Below are 20260 nucleotides of genomic sequence, written 5' to 3'. Positions count from 1 at the left end.
TCAGGTAATTATCTAGCAATCTTATAAGCTTTCTAACTGTTTAAGTTAGATCATTTTCCTTAAAAGAAAAATGCAATGAATAATTTCTTTCTCCATGTTACAATGTAACTTACACACTCGTTGCTATAATAGGTAGTTCCTTCACCTTCAGCCACCTATTGCTCCCTCACTGTCCAACTGAGGAGGCTTTTCTTCCTTGTGTACTTTCCAGGAGAGGATAGAACAGAACTGACAGGGGCACCTGCTCCAGATAAACTCCTTTCCCCCTAGCTCCACCTTTAGTCTTGAGAGGAAAAAGCCTTTAACCCCAGAGGAGTTCAAACCACTCCCAGGAAAGCTTTCAGTAAGGTGTACAATTGCTTCTGGCTTTGTCTCATAACATTCACCCTTTCTTTCTTTTCTTTTCTTTTTTTTTCTTTTTGACCCTGGTACCTCTTCTGTTTCCCTCCAAATAGACTCCGAAAATTTGCCAAAGTTGCTAATCTTGTTTCCCTCTTAAAGGGAGCATACTACAATTGAACCCCTCTTTCTGACTCTTTGGTGTTTTCCTAAAGCATTCACAGCCATTCCTGGGGAAAATAATTTTCTTCCTTCAAATTCATTCTTAAAAAGATCAAGGCAGACATACAGTTCTTATCATTTTTTAGCATCCGTGGTATATAGACCTACAGATTTCCCAGCTCAAGACTGAAAGTAAAGTTGAAAAGTGCGATGTCAAAATTTGGTTACTTCTGTACAAAAAAAGAGAGAAATAACAGCTGCCCAATTTTAACGGATTAGTGATTATTAGAATATGTGTTCTACATAAACTACCTGTACTAGATGGGAGGAAGGGAGTGTGAGGCTAGAGGATCATGCCACTCTGTGGCATAGAAAATGCAGCAGGAGTAAATGCTGTTCCTGATAGTTGAGACTCCTAGGAAACAACCAGGGAAATTAGTCGCTAAATACTTATCCAGCGCCTTTCCTGCTGCAAAAGGGCAGGAAGAGTTAACTTTCTTCCAGTGAAAAAGAATCGTTTTTCTCCTTCTCCAGGGATCAGTCCCACTTTACAATACACTCTTTGTTTCCTGGACCACTTAGGAGAATGGACTCTGCTTACAGCCAAACACTTCTGTAAGACATGCATGGATTTCTCTCTGTCCATCTGCCTGCCCGTTGGCCGCTTCACCCAGCTCTCCTCCAGATCTGTTTAAATACTTCCATCCTCTCCTTTGTCAGCACTGTAACCATTTTTGAGAGAGACAACTGCACAATTTCAAGATGTGACCCAGGGATGCCCAAATGCTTACTGGAAAGTTGATCATAAACTATTTCCACAAATTTTCCCATAGAATCCACCATGCGTTGGCAGTTTCTGCCTGATTTGTCATTGAACGACACTTTTCAAACAAAAGAGGCTGCTATAGGGTTCTCCGTCTCCACTCTGTCACCTGATCATAGGAGACATGAGAATGAGACCAATTATATTCAAAGGGCTGTGGGATTCCAAATTAAAAAGCAGATTTGGAGATAGACTTGTTTTCTTGTTAAATGCTTCCAACCCAGTTTTTTAAAGGGAACTACACACATGATGGGAGGCCGAGAGTTAGAAAACACAGTTCATAAATCAAGAGCTACTGTGTGACTCTGCTCTTTTCTGCTGCCAAAGGGGGAAAAAAAAATATTTGAAATGGCATTCAGTTGGCATCATTTTGAATTCCAGTGGTACCAATAACTGTTATAAACAAGCCACTTCTAAAACACCACCCAAAGTGTGCTAATCAGTGAATGAATTTTCAATTAATGCAAGTTATAAGTAAGCAAATTTGACTATGTGGAAAATTTATTGCTGAATAAACAAATTACAGCTCTGAGAATATTGCCCCAAGCTCACCATGTCTTCTAATGTGCTTCATTATTGTGATCATTAATTTCAACTTATCTAGAGAAAAGCATTCAGATTCTGTTTAGGTTCATAGATTTTATTCATCTATTCTTCGGATCTTCTTATGTGAATAAATGATGCATTTTTTAAAAGACAATTGTCTTTAAGCTACAAGATAGATTATAACCAAACTAGTTGTGTTCTGTCGTACCTACTTCTCAGCCTACACTATAAGCAAAGAAGTTTATGGAGGGCTTTTTGTCAAAATGGCTAGACAAAATAAATATTCATCAGTCTCTTGTTTAGTACCTTGTGTTAATTTCAGCACTTTTACAACTGTTTACAATTGAATAATAGAAGATAACACTTGTCAATTGACTGGAATTCTATATTTAACATTTGTGTTTCTTAGGATTAGAATCCAGCCTGAAAAGTGCCTTAATGCTTTTAAAATTTTCTTGTTACTATAGATTCCACCATGAAAGAGCATTTACAAAGTTCCTACTTCTGTATTTATTTTTGCATGATGCTCTCTAGAAACAGACGGTGGCAATTTCATGAGTTTCAAATCTTCTTTTTTGGGTGGGGGAAGGGAATGGAAATTAGATCAACTATAATTACAAAATTGTGGAATGTAACATTCAAAGGTAAATGCTGAATCAGGTAAGGCCTGTTTTACCGGGTAATTAATGACAAAAGGTAGGAAAAGCACTGTGATTCTCTCGCTATGACATGGAGCTCTTCTACAGGTGGGGCTGCAGGAAGAGGCCATGCCCAGGGTGGCATGTATTTTCCTCAGAATGCCATCAAGTTCATTAAAATATCCAGACACTTAGAAAAGCATGGAGACTCCCCAATTTACTTTATCCCATGAGGAGATCTGAGAGAGAGAGAAAAGTAGATGGGTCAGCTGACCCACGCATGATAGCTACTTTTCTCCTATCTGGCTCACTATATTAAGTTCAGACATAAAAAGTCATTTCTTAATCAACTTTCACTAGTAGGCTCTGCTTTTAGGTCAGCTTTCTAGGTCTTTGCATTGATTCAAAGAGAAAGTTGTACTAATTTAGCACATTTCAAATGGGCTAGAAACACAATAGGGAACATTTTCAACAAAACAAATGAGCCTATTTGTCCTTACTTCTCGATACACCAAAGTGCCTTACTCGAACTCATCCATTTTGAAGCAATTTTTCCACATCCTCTCAAATTCAGTTGTGTACCAGGTAAACAACTCTCGTGGATGGTTTTTCAAATGTGAGCTTTTCATTTGCTTGTTGAGGGTCCAACGAAATAGTTAAGATTTTACAGTCTTGTATTATGATGATAAAATTTGATTTTGTCTCTAGCATCTACTTACCACAAATATATTCACTCTCTACCTTGCATAATTTGAGATGCACCACAAAAAAACATAAAGGTCTAAAGCATCTTCGGTAAAATCCAGTTATTAATGTGCATGGCCTTTGAGGTTAACAAGTACCGTCCTTACCATGTACAGGAACTGAGGTAGTTAACACATGAAGTCATCAGTAATCAAGTTACTTTCCTGGAAACTGTTAGGAGAGATAAGTTTTGGTGGAAATGTGAGACTGATTGAGTAGAGAGTAGAAAAGATGGCCTAGTTCCTCAGGCAGGTCATTGCCTTTGAAGACAGGCTTGGGTGGAGCTCAGTAGGGACAAGGGACAGGGGTGAAAGGTAGGGTCAGTCAGAGAAGATGAAATGCCACATGTGGGTGAGCTCTGGTTGTGGGAGGAAAGACAGGCGTGTTAATGAGTTAAGACAAACCCCAAAATGTTAGGTTATTTTGCTATTTGGTTCAAAACCTGTTTCACAGCTTCTTGCTTGGAATTATGCCTGGGGCCTTATCTTGCCTGGAATCCTGGTAGGACTTTCAGACACACTTAGATGGAGCTCTTCATTCAGCCACTGAACTTTTGCTTTGCATATAATCTATTAGATTCTGTCCATACCTCTCCAAATATGCCCCAACTCCCTAACTTAAACAGTTTCTCCTTTGTTGACAAACCAGTGGCATTCTCGAGTTTCCTTCTCAGCTGCTCCCATCCCCAGAGCAGGCCTCTGGGTGACCTGCAGCTTTTCTTTCCTGTCTGTTCTCTTCTCTCTCCCAAACCTACTCTCTAACCCTAATCCAAAGCCTCACTGACAGTGGATTTTACCCCTTTACTGATATAACCTCACAATTTCTCCTTCTGAATCAACTTAAGAAAATGTTGCCCCAGTTTATTACAGAAAAGGGCAAACAACCAAAGTAAAGGCTGGAACAGGGGAGAAAACAGAGAAATCCAGTGTTACAGCACTGCTAGTGACATTTTTTGGAGATTCTCTTTCCAGTCCATATTTTCCTTAAGTAATATCTACATCCTAGTTATAAATCTTGCCTCACCCAAAATGCTGCTGTGTTTTATAAAGAAGTAGAGGAAATCTGGGGATTGGGATTGTATTTCTTTCTTTTCTGGATATCAAGATTGTACCAAAATGAATGAATTATAATTCCAAGTTATTGGGCTTAAAAAATCAAATTACCTTAATAAGAAATAGTCTAAAATAAAATGTCCTTGGTATCCCAGAGAACCCTTGAATGAGGTGGCAGACTCGTTTCAGGTTGGTCTTCAATTTCCTAAGCATCCTGTGTCAGTAACTTTTCCCTGAATCTCAGTGTACTCATTCATGATATGGGGGTAATAATACCTATGTCACCGAATTACTGTGAAGTTTGATTGAGATAATGAATGGGAAGCCACGTTTTACTGTGTGTCAGGCACATCGTAGTTATTCAATGATTATTGCTTAAATCTGAACCTCATGAGAACTTAGTTTTCCCCTCTGTAAAATATCAGAGTATTTGCTTTCACCGTCTCAAAGAGCTTTCCACTAACATGACATTAGGGCACACAGTAGGTAGTTCCCAATAGATATTTCTATTTAAGCCCAAGGGTGGTATCGTATCATTGTTTCATGCCACTAAGCCAGCAGGGCCACTTCCTTGTCCTTCCACTAATTCCTCAAAGTCCAAGAGACCAGGTGATTTTCCCTTTTTTCCCCCATAACTGTCACATCTCCTGTTCCTTGTTTTCAATACACACACACACAAATATACACATGCACACAAACACACTCATATACACACATATGTACCCACACATACAACTTAGCTTAAGAATTTTATTGCTATTTACTCTGAGGAACCAGCCCAAGGAAAACAAGACTAACAAACTTGGCAAAGTCAACAGTTTAAAAAAATACAAGGTGATTATCGCTTATTACTTGTGTTTAATTGTGTGAACATGTTTTACTAAGATGATTCTGAAGGTTTCTCTTGTTCTTATCTTGAAAGTCAGCCTGCCCGTTCCTGTCTTGGTTGGACGCTAGCCCACATTGCCTGGATTTCACCTTGAGCTGGATCTGGGTTGGTGCAGAAGTTACATCATGAGTTCTTTTGACCTATTATAAGACTGTAGTTTAATCTCTCCTTGTTTGGAAAGGAAAGTGCTTCCCCCTCATCCTCTAATTGCCCAGTAGAGAATTTGTTACCGATTACTTTCATTTTTGTTTTTTTCTTAATTTACTTTTTTAAGCTAAGTTCCTACCATGTGCCAGACCCACCCACTCTTGACACTGGAGGACAGAATCCCACCTTAGTAGAGTTTGCACATGAGAACTGGACATCAATAAACAGGAAAACAATAAAATGAGACAATTTCTGATAGTAATAACTATCATAGAGAAAGCAAAATAAGGTGCTGGTAGGAAGAAGGGCTGGGAACGAGATTCTGTTTAATAAGGGCCATCAGAGAAGGTTTGGCCTGGGACCTGACATTCAAGGTGACAGTGTGTGTTTCACTTCTAGCCTTCAGTGAAAATGTCCTCAACCCAGCTGTTGTTCTCGATCCTATTTTTTTTGTTTGAGGCACAGTCACTATGTGGTTGTTAAGGCCCTTACTATTTGTAGGTGTAGATTGTTCTATGCTAATTGTAAAGCCTTTTTCTCATAAGAACGTATCATTACAGGAACTTATCTGCATTTTATCATTGAATTCAGGCTTTCCTGATCTCTCACCTGGTTTGCATAACAACCTTCTAACTCATCTCTGGCCTTCTTGATCCAGAGTGATCATTCTAAACCTGCAATATAAACATCTCTCTTCTTGCTATCCTGGAGTAGCAAGCTCCATAACGTGGTCCTATAGTAGTAGTGAAAGGGCAGGAATATGGAGATCAAAGATTTGGATTTTAGTTATGGTTCTACCACACCTTAGCTACATGAGATCAGCAGCTTACAAACATCTTTAAGACTCACTGAATTTAATTAAAACATAGAGACAATAGTTGATGCATCTCAAAATATTTTTGTGAGGAATAAGTGACATAATATGAAAGAGTACAATTGGTAACACCTTGAAAGTCTCTCTAATGACAGTCTGACTTTAACCCTTAACTTGAATAAATGTCTTTGATAGCTTATCAATCTAGTCTGGGAGATATGGATATCCAAGCAGAGGCAGGAAAGAATAGGGACACACCCCACGGAGGCTGCTCATAAATATTCAGACTAAATCAGCACTAATCGCCTCCTGGCCTGACAGTTAATGAACCCTTACTGAGCTGACAACAGCTTAACCACCCCGCCATTCAGCATGTTATACCTGGAACTCTGCAGTTTACAAAAACTGCTGCACCTGCACACTAGAAGGAACAAAAATGCAGATGACAGCTATATGGCCTTCCATCCATGATGTTAGACAGGAAAGAACAAAGTTAAGGGAAAAGTGACTCCACTACACTCCACTGACCAGAAACTTCAGAAACTCAGGGACGCATGACAGGAAGCTGGTGCAACCTCATATTGGCCTATTAGGATTTAATTACCCTCGATCCTCCCCCAGGGACAACTATTCCTCCCCTTAGGATAGAGGAACATCCTCATCCCAGAACAAGGTATAATTGTTACAAATCCACAGGAAGGACTGGAAGGACTGCTCACTCATAGGGGTAGCCTGCACACACTTCTGCACATGCTTTCTCTTTGTAATAAAGTCCTATTGTTTAAATATTCTGTTGATCTGTCCCTCTCCCTTTTCTTTCTCTAGGTCCCATCAAAGGTTCTCCTCCACAGCCTGACCAAGAATCTGGAACTGCCATCTGGTAATAAAGCTATGAATTGAATGATGAATAGGAGTTAACTAAATAAGGAGAAGGAGAAAAACTGTTTCCCAGGCAGAAGAGACAGTATTTGCAAAGACTCTGGGACTCAAAGATGTGTAGGGCATGATTTCCAAAGAACTGAATGTGGGCAGAGGTGAGAGTGGGGGGAGAATTGAGACTAGAAAGAGAGATAGAAACAGAGCATGAAAGATCTTATAGGTAGAATGAAAGATCTGGGTCTTTCTCCCAAGAGCAGTGAAAGCTATCAAAGTATCTTCACTAAGGGTATTGCATGATACCTTTTGCATTTTAAAAAGGTCACTCTGGCTACACAATGGAAAATTCATTGGAGAAATTTAAGAGCAGATGGGGGGAAACAAACCAGGAAGCTATTTCAATGATTGGATTGTGGCTGGGGTCAGGATGATGCCAGTGGAGATGACAGAAGCCACCTCTCACTAGTGTTTTTTCACCATGCATTTGGAATAAGGTCACATGACCTAAGAGTGACCAATCAGAACTTCACAAGTAAGACTGAATTTTGAGGAAATGACACAAAGCTGCTAAATGCTATTCTTTTTTTCTGAAACCCCGTGGGTCTGTCTGCAAAGCTGGCTCATGGGCACCGTGACCCCCTCTCCGCTCTCTTGCCTTCCTCTCTCCCTCCACCCCGCAACCCCTGCTCTCTGCCTCTGTCTCTGCAACACACACCACACTCCTACACAGACACACAGCTTTTCGGCCATGTTTAGTAATTGGCTAATATAAAAAGTTTCAATAAGAGTGTCAAATGTTGAAAGAATCCCTCACTTTACCCAACAGGTACATTCCTGAAAAGTTAACTGTAGTTCTCTAGAAGAATTTGCTAGAAAGTAGCCATGTATCAGTTGCTTGCCACATGCTCAGTGCTTTGAATATACTTCTTTATTTGATTAGTACCCACCCTCGGTGGGGTGTTTTATTTTTTTCTTTTTGTCTTTTTTTTCGTGTCCAGCAACGGATCGCAACCCTCAGTGTCGTGCCCGTACCGGACCGGGACCGGCAACGGGATCGCAACCCTCGGTGTTGCGCCCGCACCTCGCTCAGCCAGTGAGCGGGAACCGGTCTGTATGTGGGATCCGAACCCTCGGCGGGAGCGCCGCCGCACTCCCAAGCGGCGCACTATCCAGTGCTCCACCGGGCCGGCCCTAAATGCTATTCTTTAAAGCAACTACAGAGAGTCAAGAGGCCAGTGGTGAGGTGGTAAGTGTCAAGGGAGAAGAACACAAGTCACAGATCCTTAGGAGATGGTTCCTGAAACAAGATTTTCATTTCATCTTGCCTTTTGCTTCTGCCTAAATCAAATTCTTTCTATACATACTTCTGCTGATGCTATAAGCCATCTGACATTTTTTCAATAATATTTTCTTCTTCTAGTGTTAAGTAGGGACAACTAATGTTTCTTCAATGACAACAACAAAAAGATCAGTTAAAATTCAGTTTAATGTACTTTTAAAAATATCTCCTATATGTAAAAATATGATCTAATCACTCTCCTTTAACCCTATTATGCAAACTATCAGCAAGTCCTCTTGGCTCACCTTCAAGCAGATCTTAAATCTAAGCATTTCTCCCTGCTGTCAAAACCACCATGAATTCAATGGGCCATGTCCTCAGTGGATCACAGCCATGGCTTCCTAAGAGGACTGCTATGTTTGTTTTTGCTGCACTTCAATCTATTCTCTTTTAAAAACAAAATCAAAACATGTCACTCTTTGCTTAAAACTCTCCAGGGTCTTCCCATTGCAATTAGAGTAATTTGCATAATCTGTATTGTATACAGATGGTATACATCTGACCTCTGCTCATCTCTCCCAAATATGTCCTACTGCTCACCTTCTCACTGTTCCAAGCCAGAGATCTTCACCATTCTTTCCCTTTTCACTAACACAGGGGTCATAAAACTAAAGCCCAAGGGCCAAATATGACTCACTGGTTGTTTTATAAATAAAGTTGTCTTAGAATACAGTGAGAACGTTAGTATTGTCTACAGCTGTATGGTCACTGCAATGCAATCCTGCAAAGTTGAGTCGTTGCAACAGAGACCATGTGGTCCACAAAGCCCAAAATATTTACTGTCTTAAATACTATCTTCTTTGGTCTTTATGGAAAAGTTTACGGAATCCTGCTCTAACACACAAGGGTGCTCCCACCACAGGGTATTTGCATGTTCTTTTCTACCTGTGTAGCTTCTTATCACATAACTCCCCTTTAACGGTCCCTTTTTGGAGGACTTGTCTGATTAGGATGTCAAGTATAACCTTCCTCATCCCATTATTTTCTGTCTCATTAACATGCTTTGGTACACTTTCTAATCCAGCAATTTCACTTTTAACAATTTTTTTTCTAAAGAAATTATCATGAATGGGCACAAAGAGATGACTACATTGGAGTGCTATTGGTAGTGACAAAATTTGGCTATCACCTAGCCGTCTAACAAATGTGGGATTGGTTTCATAGGTGATGGTACAATCATATTATTACTCTGTAGCCATTAAAAATAGTGAAGTAGAAAAATGACAGGGAAAGTTTAAAACATGTTGTTTAATAAAAATAAAAACGGGACTATAAAACAGCTTGTGCAATATAATATTTTTAAGTTTAAATATATGAAACATGGAAAAAAAAGAATGATATACAACAAAATATTTATTGTGGCCCTTTCTGTTTGGTGTGATTATTTTTTTCTCCCCTTTTTCTTCTATTTGCATATTTATATTTTCTAAAATTTTACAATAAACACATGACTTTTGCAAAAAGAAAAACAGGTATTTTCAGTTGATACTTTGAAGCATGCCAATTCCGAGGCTCCATAAAGGGAAAACAAACCAATAGCAATCTAAAAGCATTTATTAGAACTTTTAAAAGGCAGCTATAAATAGCCCAGGGAGGCAGACAGTCTTACAGACGTTTAAAGTCAGACATTGATGCTGTAATTTTTGCTGGAACAATTCACAGAAACAAATATAGTGACATTTAATTCATCTAAGTAAAACCAGATCTCATTTAAAACAGGGAGGTTGGGCGAAGAGGGAGTAGGATCAGATTTGGCCACTGGAGACCAATTGGAGAAATCATGAAAGCAGCTGGTTACAAATCAGGGCTACATAGAACAGAGTTAGAATTAAACAGGCATCAAAAAGCAGTTCCCCCTCTTAGAGCCCCCTTTTGTCTCTTCCCCATTCCAAACCGTATTAAACTGCTAATGCCTTCCTTTCTTGGCTTGGTATTGCAAAGTCTGTTTCAGGAATCTTTCTTTTATATTAATATTTTCAATAACTTTGCAAAGAAGAAATTAAAAAATTGTTCTATTTTGCAACTTTACTACTTAAGGTCTGTATCGATAGACTTTTAAAACCTTTACATGGATGACTTCTGAGGAGGGCAATTATGTATTTATGATGCATATTTGCCTAAATAGTTAGCCCTAGCCAGTCTTTAATAAATAAATATTCATGAACCCATACCTTGTATAAATACCCTTACCAGCAATATAGTATGGCAGTGTTTTTTAAAGCACAGTCTGATAACGATCTGCTTCCAAAATTCTAGGGGAGCATGTTATACTTGCAGATCCTTGGGCTCCACCCAAATCATTCTGTTTTGGTTGCTTCCCAGTTGGTTCATATGTATCTTCAAGATGGAGATCTACTATCTTAAAATTTTAATAATTGAGACGCTAGATTCTGACAGACATGAGTTTGAGTTCAAATGCCTGCTTGATCACTGATAAGACTAAGTATGCACTTTTGCACAAGTTAGCCCACCTCTTTGAGTCCCAGTTTCCCACCTGAAAATACAGATCAATGGATTACTATGAGGATAACGTGAAGCTGTAATCCCAAACTTCCTTTCACGGTACCTGGTATTTAGTAAGTATTTAATCACAAGGCTTGTAGCCATGACTACAATCTCAACAGAATCAAAGAATTAATGGAAAGTAGAATCATCTTATGCAGATAAGTGTCATCATTCAAGTGAAGATTAAAAAGAGGTGAGAGAGAGAGAGAGTGAACTGCCATCTTTTTTTCCCCACCATGAATCACAACATTGGCAATTTCCCAGACTTGTTGAAGAGGTCCCTTTTAGCATCTACTTGCCTTAACCTTCATAACTTTCAAGGAGACATAACAGAGATGCCCAGACAAACTGCAAGTATCACTATGATAGAAGTCATGTCGTAGGAGGCACCCTTTTTGCTATCTTCAACAGAGTGACAACACAACTCTTCACTGTGGGTCTGAATCCCAGGTTACCTATGACTGACCTTTAATAGTTCCCACATAATTTTGTTTGGGGACTGCTTTGGTTCATTCCAAAACAAATGTAATTTATGGAAAGCATATGTGCCATGATTCTTGACCTTCTCAAAGTTTAGTACTTAACAGTATTCACATAGAAATCCAAGTCCTATCTTTCTGTGGCTATTTTCCCATTTGTGTGAACTGCCTGAAAATTGTCCTTTTTGGCAATTTACAGAGTCCATTTATTAGTCTATTCAGTCTGCTGGGAATCATTGAACTCACAGATGTGATTTGCTCGTAGACCAGGAACTCCCTGGATAGTGTCTACAACTTCTTTGACCTTTAAATGATTGTGTTTCTGTTTTAGGCTGTCAAAATGAAAAAAACTCAGGACATCTTTATTAGGGAGGAAAATAAAGCAAGTGTTATTGGCTGTCGGCTCAGTTCCCATTTTCGCTGTGGATAAAGATAAATTGAGGAGCCCTTAAAATACAAGACAAAAGATCTTCCTAAGAAGATATAGACAGATAGCCTCTTGAGACAATACCTCAAGCCATAGGCTGCGTATCACAGGAGATTAGCTTTCTATTAGTGTGTGCCTTCTCAAGGCCTCTTGGCAGGGAAACTTTGCTGCTTACTACAGATAATAGAAGATTTAAGTAGCTGACAGGGGGTAGTGTAATTGTTAGACTCTTGAATTTCCATGCATCTAATTTTCTTTGCTTTCTCTGCCAGTTACTCTTTTGTTTCTGCTATAGTGCTGTAGAAGAATGAATCATCCTGTCCTGATTTGCAAGGTTTGAATTGCATTATGTATGAATGCCTGTACAAACGGTGGCAACCCAAGTCAGTCATACCTCCCATAAAAAGAGAAGTGATACTGTTCCCAGCATTTCTTAGGCTGGAATATTCATTTTGATGGGCACTGGAGAGTTGAGTTTGGGGCAGATGAGGACAGTTTTCCCTTCAACTTCAAGGTAAGAGATTTAAACCTTCACGGTAAGAGTCTCTATATAATCTAACCAAAGATAGCAATGTCTGCAATGAGCTGGAAGAGATCATGAAAACAGCCTTTGTGTATTCTTTAATTCAATCAACATTTAATATAGCCGAGGCTTTGTGAAGACTATGACTAAGGATTGTGAGGACTATTACTGCCCCTAAGAAGCTCAGTCTTGCCAAGTATACCACGGACATTCTGTCAAGACTGCCCCCTTAGAATGGAGATATCTGCAGTAGAATAATATCAAAGTGAGCATGATGCTGTTCGATCCAAAAGAAAAGCAGCTAGGTTTGAGACATTTTCCAGCCTTTTAGGAAGAAAGGTGCTTCCCCAGAATTCTGCTTTTGTGGCTAATTCTGATTTTCTAGGCGAATGAAAAAAAGTTGGTGCTATAGATAAGCCATAAAAGAAAAGTCGTGAGAAATCAATTTGTATTTAAATTGGAATAATTCATATGCTTTGGAAAGAATGCCACATTTCTGTACATTGCAGGTTCTTAAAAATGACTTTCTGTTCCCTGAATTCAAGCTATCAGACAAGCAAGATGTAATCAAAGGGAACATTCTGGATCATCGAGCAAAAGAAAGTTTAGAAATTTTAATTTTAATTCTTTGGACTAATTCATCCTGTAGACAATCTGCCTATGGCAATTGAGTGGTATTTGGCTAAAAACAAAATAGATTTCCTATTTCCAAGTTAAAATTCTGTCTTATCCAAGAAGGAACAGAGCATAGCTATATGGAGAAATAGTTCCAATATATCTTAAAAATTTAATAATTTTTAGCTACTGGCTTTATTAAAAAATTACTCATAACAATTTTAACTATAGACCCCGTGGCCAATTTGAGGTTGTTTGGAAAAAGGAACAGAGATGAGACAATTTTTTTTTCTGGTAATAAGTTTACTGTTTGTTTCAACTTAATCAAAATACTTTTTTGTACTCATGTGTGGTAGATAATATTTATAAAATATTCATTTAACTAATGAGCCTTGCAGGTACTGCAGAACTGTAAAATACTAATGGGAAGATTATACTATGAACTAAATTTTTTTTTTTCTTTTCTATTTATAGAGTTTAAAACCAGAGGAACAAATATTGGCTCTTTGGGTGAGAAGAATAAACATCGCTGGTGTTTAAGATTCCAAATCTCATATAGCATTGCTGTAGGAAGATACACTGGATGCCCTCATTGGAAAAAAAAAAATAAAAAACATTACCAACCAATTCTCAAAGACACATTTTCAGCAGTTTGTGAATTTGCCCATGCAAGCTCCCATATCCACAAACATTTAAAAGAGGAGACATAATAGACTGAAGGAACATTTGTCCTGTTAGTCATTCATATTTGGCTAAATGGCACTAAAATCCTGGAAAAACTAAAGAAGTACAAGACCCTGCCCACCCCCCACCCCCTACTACCCCAGAGCTTCCACTGGGTTCTTGGGATCTTGGTTCCAGGGGTACCTAAACATGGCACACAATATCCATGTCTGTGCCATCAATTTAGCAGGTCTCTACTTCCTTTCCTGAGCAGGACCATTCATGACTTTGATTCTTATTTGAATCAAAGAATGCTCTTTGTATGTAAGTGCCACATAGGGATCTATGACCTTGCCTCTCTACAGGGATATTTCCCCAGTCCTTTTCCCTAAGGAGATTTTACTGTCAGTTCAATAGAACAGCACTGATCAAAATCTCAGCTATCTAACAGTGATGGCCAGGAAGTCAGAATACAGCCAAGTATTCAGTTTGGTGCAGCCTTGAAAATCCAGCCCATAGAGAATTTGTGATGCTAATCAAGGTTTCTCTAAGTGCGCCCAGCTTCCACTTTTAGTGACACCTTCCCCTCAGACCTGCTCTATCTCTTCTTTCAGGAGTTCAGTGCTGTCACTCTCCCCTAATTCTAACAGCAATTCTGAAAGGCAGGTTTTATTATATCTTTTACGTTTTGCAAATTAACAAGCTAAGACTTAGAGAAATGAAGTGTTTTATGCCATAGAGTGAGAAAGTGAAAGAATTGGGATTTCAACCCAAGTCTCTATAACTAGATTATAAATGGTGCATAAAGGTTAATGTCATGCCCTGCATGTGCGTATTTTTTTGTATATAAGGCTCGAACAAGGTTTTCCAGAATTAAGGAAATTATATGCTACTCCTGTAACTCCAGAAACTCGGTTGAAAGGAGATATTTCAGCATCTGAGATGGTTTTCAAGCTTTCCTGGGATGTATTCACTCACTCTTCTTTTAGCATCAGCCTTTAATGTTCACACCAGTGTACACAGGTACAACCAGAAACTGTCAACCAGCAAACCTGTATCAGTTCAAACCATTCATAATCTAAAATACTAGCAAGAAAAGAGGCCCAAGGAAGCCCACATGTTGGAGGGATGCTAGCAATGAGAACTAACTGGGTGATGCCTTTTCATAGAGAAGAATGTTTCCAGTTGTGAGGTTTCACAGCCAGTGGGCGGACTGGAGGGAAGGCTTGTTGTCTTTGGACCCTTTGGAATTAAGCCAAAGTGTTTTAACACAAAAGGAAAACGGTCCAGGGAGGGTGATGTCACAGAGCATCCTGAGGAAAGCAGCACGGATAAAGCTTCCTACTGCATGGATCCAAAGTACACAGAGTGATCTGGACATTAATTCCTTCTGCAACCAGAAGCTTAACTCTTACGAAAGAATTAGCCCTAATCATAACAACTCAGTGCTGAAAAGGAGGGTGTGCATGTTTATATGTGTGTGTGCAGGTGTGCTAGTCTGGTTCCTGATCCGTGTTAGAGTATCAACATTTCAATCACTCCTCTGCATAATCTCTAGGTTGTCTGTGAAATCATTGTGAATAACCAAAGGCCATTTTCACTGAGGTAGACAGAAAATGGGCTTGCTCTGCTCTCCTCAAAGAGACTCTTAAATTGTGATTAGAAATTCACCTTCTGATATAATAATGTCAGGAAGGATGAGGGTGGGGAAGAGTGACCAGAAACAAAGGGGGCTTTATGTTAGTGGTAGCTCAGCTTCAAGAAAATAAAGAGAAATTCACACCATAACAGGTGGCTAAGGAGGGTCTGTTTATCAGGTCAAATCAGAGATGAAAGAACACCTGAGGCTGGGAAAGGAAAAAGCACATTTCCAGCTTGGTTTTCAAAGAAACTCTACAAAGGTGAAGCATGCATTATCATTACAGCCCAGGATTTTTTAGGTGGAAGTATTGCCTTCCGCTTTAGAGTGGTATGTCTTCTAGCATTGTAGGTGGAGGGCAACCAGTATTCTGGATCCTTCAGCCTTGGGAGATCATTGCTAATGCTGACTAAGCTGCTGGTTGTGGAATCCAGTTCTCACAGCTCCTTGCTCTGCAGCTAGAGAGCACTTATGCCGGGAGAAGATAGTAACACCTTTCCAAGTGTCAAATCAGAAGCATATGGATTCATAGGCAATGTAATGGCTAGACTATGAGGTCCAAAGCCAAATATTTAGGGTCACCTGCTGGAGTGGGGCATTGGCTATGCTTGGGACAGGTCTAGCTATGATTATGGAAGGACAGAAGTTGACCTGAGCTGCTGAAGGATGTTATATGGAGAAAAAATTGGCAGGGTTTTAGTTAATCAGCTTAACAGACACCCAGTGAGAGAACAGGGAAGAGAAGGAAGGGAAAACACAGTGCTGGGAATTTAGGAGAGGTGAATATAGGCAGGATGTCAATATTCAGGCAGGTGAGCATTCCACTTCAAAGAGGTACAGCAAAACGTAATCAGGCCAGAGGTCTGGAGCTGGGTTCAGGATCCGGGTGTTGTACGGAGAGAGAATACAGATCAGATACAATCCTCAGCCCAAGAAGAAGCTCTTCTTAAGTGCTGGGCACTTGATACCCGTGAATTTGTTTAATTCTCCAAATAACTGTGAGAACCAGGTATTAATAATATCTCCATTTTACAGATGAAGAATTGAAGCTTAATTTGCTTGGTAGATGTATCTAGGGTCACACCAGTAAGAAACGTTGGGGAAAAAAAGAACTGTGAGACATTTATCTCATTCTTCTGCCTTTTTGAGTTTTAAGCCTTAATGAGAAAAGAAGCTGTTGGAAGCTGAATCAGAGTGAAAGTGGATCTTTGGACCTGAACTCAGGAAAAAGTAGAAAGGGCGGTCCCTAGGAATGAGATACAAATTCAGAGCAGAATTAACTGCAAGATGTGCTGGCTGAGTCCCCTGAGATGTGTTATAGAGCTGCTTACTTAGGTGTGCTAAGGAATGACCCATCTCAGAGCCTGGAGCAGAGGGACCTGCTCATGGAATTCAATGCCCTCAGCTCTAGGGACTAGAGACATTCACAGGCAGAGGAATTAAGGCAACCGATTACACTCAAAGCTCACCGATGTCAAGCCCAGAAGGTTAGCAAAGATGAGCAGTGAGAAAGGAAGGAGTGGAATGGGGTTAAAAATATATATATTTCCCAGAAAACCAAGGTGAAGATTCAACAAAATTAGTTTTCTATCCACCAGAATTCCCAGTAAAAGTAATAAAAGTTTGTTTAACTGGAGATATTTCATATCTGAAATATAATGTTTGATCCTGGGTATTTTGGGTTTTTTTAAGAGAAGTCACCATAATGGTGAAGGAGTGGAACAGGGGGTAACACAGGAAGAAGAACAGAAAGAGAGAAACTATTACAGAAGATACATGCTCATGCATTCAAAACATTTATTGAGTTCCAACTGTGTTCCCTGTACTGTGACCTATATGTGCTGAGATAATTAAAACATGACCCTGCTCCAAGTAGCTCACACTCTTGAATACAGAGATAGGGTACATTTATATGCATGCAGTAGATAAAGGGGCCTGCTCTGTAATGCTGCAGAGAGTGCGACTAGGATCTGATTGTACACTTTACAGGGATGTAGGTGTAATATCTGTATCAACAAGAAGGTTGTTATTGTTAGTATCTAACAACAGAAACAATGTATTGAAGACTCAGACTGTTAACTCTAAATTCGGATAATCAACTTGAAGAATTTATAAAAGAGTTTTCTTTTTTTTTATTGAAACATAATTGACTCTACATATTTGAGGGGTACAGAGTTGACTATCAGTGTTTGGGTAGAAAATGTGATGATCAAATCAGGATTCTCAGCAGATTCATCATTACAAAGCGTAATCATTCCTTGTGTCCATTAGCTACTTTCTCCCCAGCCCCCCTTTCCCACCTCTAGTACACAATTCTGTTCTCTCCTTCTGAAAGTTCAACATAAGATTGTGATTGTTGTTTCTATCTCGATAGAAGAGCTTTCTGAATTTAGGAAGTTGAACTGGATAACTCTGAAGTTCTCTTTTAACAGTATTATCTAAAGGTATTACATTATGCTATTTTTCATTAACTAGTAAAAGAACTATGGTGAAAATCTGCCTAGGAGAATTAAAAATAAACAGTGTCAGACTTCATCTTCTCCTTAAAGTCAGAACACTTGGATCCTCTAATTATTATTATTTTTTTTAATGATGATAAGCCACATTTTATTTTAGCTGATCTGTTTTCATTTTGTAATTCTGCATATAGCTCAAAATTTAAAAAAAAAATACTCAGACTGGATCATAGATTTTCTAAGCAACAATTAAGGAAAACCCAGGGTCATGGCTGATAGAGATGTTTCCAAGGAGATGTTTCTGGATCAGTGACTCTTGTGTTCCAGGGTGCCCTTCTCCCACTGTGACATTGGGTGTACTGCCTCTTGAAGGTAAACAAAATTCAGGTTTTGATGATCTGGATCCCAGGAGGGCCTCTTCAGGTTCTTATCACAACTTGTCATTCCAGACATGTTATTTATGTAATGCAAGCAAAATACTGTCTTCGCCTTAATCATTTAAATTTAATTTTTGGAGTCACTGACTTCTCTTTGAATCTCATCTTTACCACTTACCTATGTGAACTCAGACCAGTTAATTTACCTCTTTGATCCCCATCCCCTTAAAAAGGATAATTATAAGAATTAAATCAGATAGCATTGTAAAATAGTAGTTGTCTCATAAATGTCATTAGTTTTCACCTCCAGTTTAAACACTCAGACAAAACAGAAACTTCTACTCTGAATCATTTGAAGGAGTCACTGTGACATGGTAAAAGAAGCCATTGGGACATAGCCATATTAAAGCAGATGTTTTAATGTGGCCATATAGTACCAAAAACATCAAAATATGAAGTGATTGATTTGTCTTAATTAAACTATGTACATGCAAAAGAATGTCTGTGGCCATAAGTCTCCTCTTGGCCCTCATTACCCCTCCAGCCAGCCCATCCCAAAATATCTTTCCTGACCTCGGCTGCATCACTGGACTTCAGAGATTGGGCTCATTACAAGGGCAAGACCCAGAGATGGAATGTGGATATCCACAAGCTGAAAGTTGAACATCACTGATCAGAAAACAATGCCAGAGGCAGGTCAGGACTGGTATAAATTGCAGAACTACCTTTGATATTGCAATTCTGTTTTACCTTCCTCATTGCAAAATTGCAATTGGCTTGCAGTTTTTTAAAACCGAGAACAAAACATGTGTTCCTTGGAGTTGAGCCATTTGAGATATTACTCTAAGCTTAGCTATTAACCCACTATCATTGTCGGCTGACAGAAAGTAAGAATCAAGAAGAAATATCTTTTTTCCATGCCCATCTACATTTTTGTCTTTTGATCAAACATCTGTGAGCTTATTTAAAAATGAGAATCTCCCCAAAACACAAAGTGGACAAAAATTGCCCTTAAATGTATTATGGTCCCAGAAGGTTGGATTTTTTTCTTGCTAACATCTCCGGGGCTTATATAACTGCTTCCAGTGTGTTCTTCCCAAGTATACTGTCACAATGAAGATTATTCTGTGCAAACACACACCCTGTCTGACTATGTAATCCTATACCTGAGGCAAACAGCCTCTTGCCCAACATCATTTCATGTGGGTTCCAAGAAAGTGTGTGTCCTAAAAAGACTATCAGCAACCTCATTTGGACAAAGTTCTAAGGACAAAGTTTAGATGTTCTGCTGAGAATCTGATTTTGTTTTGCACCTTGTTTGTTTGCTTCCTCCAAGTTTGGGATGAGAGAGGGAATATGTTTCTTGCTCAAAGTCCATTTTCCACCTATTGGGAAGTCTTATAATTTGGAATAAACTAGTCATGAAAAGTTGACATTTGTAAGGAAAGGGTGAATGCTGGTGACTGAGAGAGAAGGAATTTTGCAGTGGGGGACTCAAAAGTCAATGTTTTGTTGTGGTAAATTTGATGCTGTCTGACAACCAAATGAAGATGTCATGTAGACAGTATAGAAGTCTGGAGTTCAGAAGGGAGATAAAGATTGAAGCTAACGGTGCATATACAGTATTTAAAACCAATGAACATGAATGAGACCACACAAGAAATCAGAATGGTTAGAAAAGAAAAGGGTTCCAATGATGATGACCTGGGATAATCCAATTTGAGGTGGGGAAGATGAGGAAGATCCAGCAAAGGAGACTGAGAAGCAGAATTGCTTGAAGTCAAAGAAAAAGCATGAGCTATGGGTGAAGGAAAGAAAGTGTAATGGGGAAAAGGAAGCGATTATCAGTGTCAGATACTAATGATGGATAGAGATGAGGACTAGGAATTGACCACTGGATTTGGCAATGTGATGGCACTGGTGACCTTGATGAAAGATGTCACAACAGAGTTTTGGAGACAAATGCCTGATGAGACTGGGAACAAGTCAGAACAGAGTGAGAGAAGTAGAGAGAGCATGTGACAAACTTGCAGGGAGTTCTGATGTCAAATGGAGTAGAAATATATGATGATGGGAAGTATGGAAAAGGAAATGGGGGTCAAAATGGGTTTATTTTTCAGGGAAAGGACTGTGTGTTTTTTGTCTTCTTTTAATGTGGGAGATGTTATAATTTGTCACACAAGAGGTTGCCAACCGATTAATTTTTT

Source organism: Galeopterus variegatus, unplaced genomic scaffold, assembly GCF_000696425.1.
Source record: "Galeopterus variegatus unplaced genomic scaffold, G_variegatus-3.0.2 Scaffold1475, whole genome shotgun sequence".
In the NCBI taxonomy this organism is placed as follows: Eukaryota; Metazoa; Chordata; class Mammalia; order Dermoptera; family Cynocephalidae; genus Galeopterus; species Galeopterus variegatus.
Note: the sequence above shows the minus strand (reverse complement) of the source record.